Raw genomic sequence first — 2,232 nt, forward strand, 5'->3', positions numbered from 1 at the left:
GGTCCTTCAGTTGTTTAGGATCATAAGGGGCCTGGGAATCATGGTACTCGACGAGTTGTTCTTGGGACTCGGCGAGTCCAAGGCAATCTCCCAATCTTTGAAGATGGACTCGACGATTTGTTCATACAACTCGGCGGGTCATAGACTGGATGCGTTCTTACGGGGGAGATGAACTCGACGAGTTCAAGGACGAACTCGACGAGTCGGATGAGGATGGTCCCGATGGTATGATTGAAGGAAAACCCGTCGACTTCTTGCTAGACTCGACGAGTAGAGTCGGGGATTGGTTTGGGTTAGAGGAGTATGGACTCGACGAGTTGGTAGACCAACTCGGCGAGTTAGGTCAACTGGATATTGACTTTGACTAAATTGAGTTGACCATGGTTAGGGTTGCATATTCAAATTGATAACTTAGTAGGGTTGTCATGTAGGGATTAAGGAGTCGAGGAGAGTCGATTTTCACGCCGAGGACATTTCAGACACTACATGACATCAAGGTGAGTTACCTTCCAGTAGTAGTGTGTCTAAGCCACCAAAGCCGACCCACTAGTAGTTGGATACAATTGAGATGATTGTCTTTGTGACATCGGATAGACCTTCATCGACCATAAGCTAATATGTTAATTTCATGACATAGGATAGACCTTCATGTTGCATGACCCTTACTAAGGATCTTAATGTCGATTTTAGCCCCTTAATAAAAGTGCCCTCTAAAAGTTGTTTAGTTAACCTCATTAGTTGACCCACCATATTTTCAAAGATACTTATATAATCTTGGTATGTTATCTGTTTACGGATAACTAAGAGTTGTTTGTATATGCTTCTGTCGTATGTTGCTTGAATCAATCTAGTAGTCGCCGCTTCAAACCTTCACACGTATGAATCGAGACGTGCATTTGCTCCATCGATACCATGAAAACATCGCCCCTTCTATACATGAAGTTTTTGCTTGAAGTTGTTTAGCCTCTTCGATGCCTTGAATTTCAAAAAAAAAAAAAAAAAAAAAACATTTTATGCAATAGATACATGCATTTGCATAGTCCACTTCAAATATCAACATCTTCAATCTCCTATATTCCGTCTTTTTAAAGGTGATACCTATTTTTTGTCCAGTATTAACCGAACTCATGCTCGCATTTTCATCTCCTTATATTTTCCTTCTACCAACATCATTAACTTGGAATCCAATAAAAAAACAAAAACCATCATAACATGTATCTTTGGTATCGATCCGCTTGGGTTTTTCCTCATCTTTCATACACTCTCTTTCCAATTTTCCTAACCCTTGTTTCGGAACATATTGAAATTATTATCACAAATTTCCATTTTGGCCATTATTTCAAAACCAACTACCTGAAAAGTACAAGAAAAAGAAATTTGATTTTTTTTTTTTCTGACGTAAATTATCACCGATCAACACTACTATGCAGTGAATAGTGCCAATGGATAGTAAAATAAATAAAAAAATCTGATTGGTGACATGAATAAGAACACATGAATTTTCGTCTAAGTATGAAATTATGAAAATTCACAAACATTTATTATAATTTAAGTAAAATGGATTTCGCAGTGCCCTACCTCATTTGTAAGATTTTCGGCTACATTTTTTAAATGACTATATTTGTCTTCTCTTTATAAATATTTCACCCATGAATTTTGTAATTTACGTGGCTTTCAATTATATAGTGGTAATACTAATAAAATCTTATCAGGAAAAGTAGAAAAAGCTGGTTTGCCCGAGAGGTTAAGGGGGAAGACTTAAGATCTTCTGCACATAAGTGCGCATGGGTTCGAACCCTATAGCCAGCAAAAAAAAATTTATTTTAGAATTACTCTACAGTTTTGGACTGTATTTATTAGTTGTAACCAAATGGTCTTATAACGTTTCCTCATACTACAATGATCACTTTTTGTTTTTTACTTATTGAATTTATGATATCTTTTATATTTTGTATCGGCATTTTTTATTTAACATTTTCTAACCTATTTGATAAACACATTGACATATTTTCTCAATCTAGCATTTTCAATAAAGAGGTTAAACCCACGTAAACACATTGACATATTTCTCAATCTAGCATTTTCAATAAAGGGGGTTAAACCCACGTTAACCAAATTGATTTTTGAAGTTTAAATAGAAACAAAAATAAAAATAAAAATACATCAGTTAAGACTAGCCTTATTGGTAAAAAGATTTATGTTCGGTCCGTCAAAATATATTAAAATAAGTAG

At 35.3% G+C, this 2,232-nt stretch overlaps 1 non-coding gene across 1 annotated transcript; it reads left to right on the plus strand.

The window, feature by feature from the left end:
• The first annotated feature begins 1,726 nt into the window (after window positions 1-1,726).
• Window positions 1,727-1,809, plus strand: TRNAL-UAA (transfer RNA leucine (anticodon UAA)). The gene has a single exon. It is a non-coding gene; the product is annotated as a tRNA-Leu (tRNA).
• Window positions 1,810-2,232: the final 423 nt, after the last annotated feature.

This window comes from Lactuca saligna, chromosome 4 (genome assembly GCF_052625555.1).
Source record: "Lactuca saligna cultivar CGN05327 chromosome 4, ASM5262555v1, whole genome shotgun sequence".
Lineage (NCBI taxonomy): Eukaryota > Viridiplantae > Streptophyta > Magnoliopsida > Asterales > Asteraceae > Lactuca > Lactuca saligna.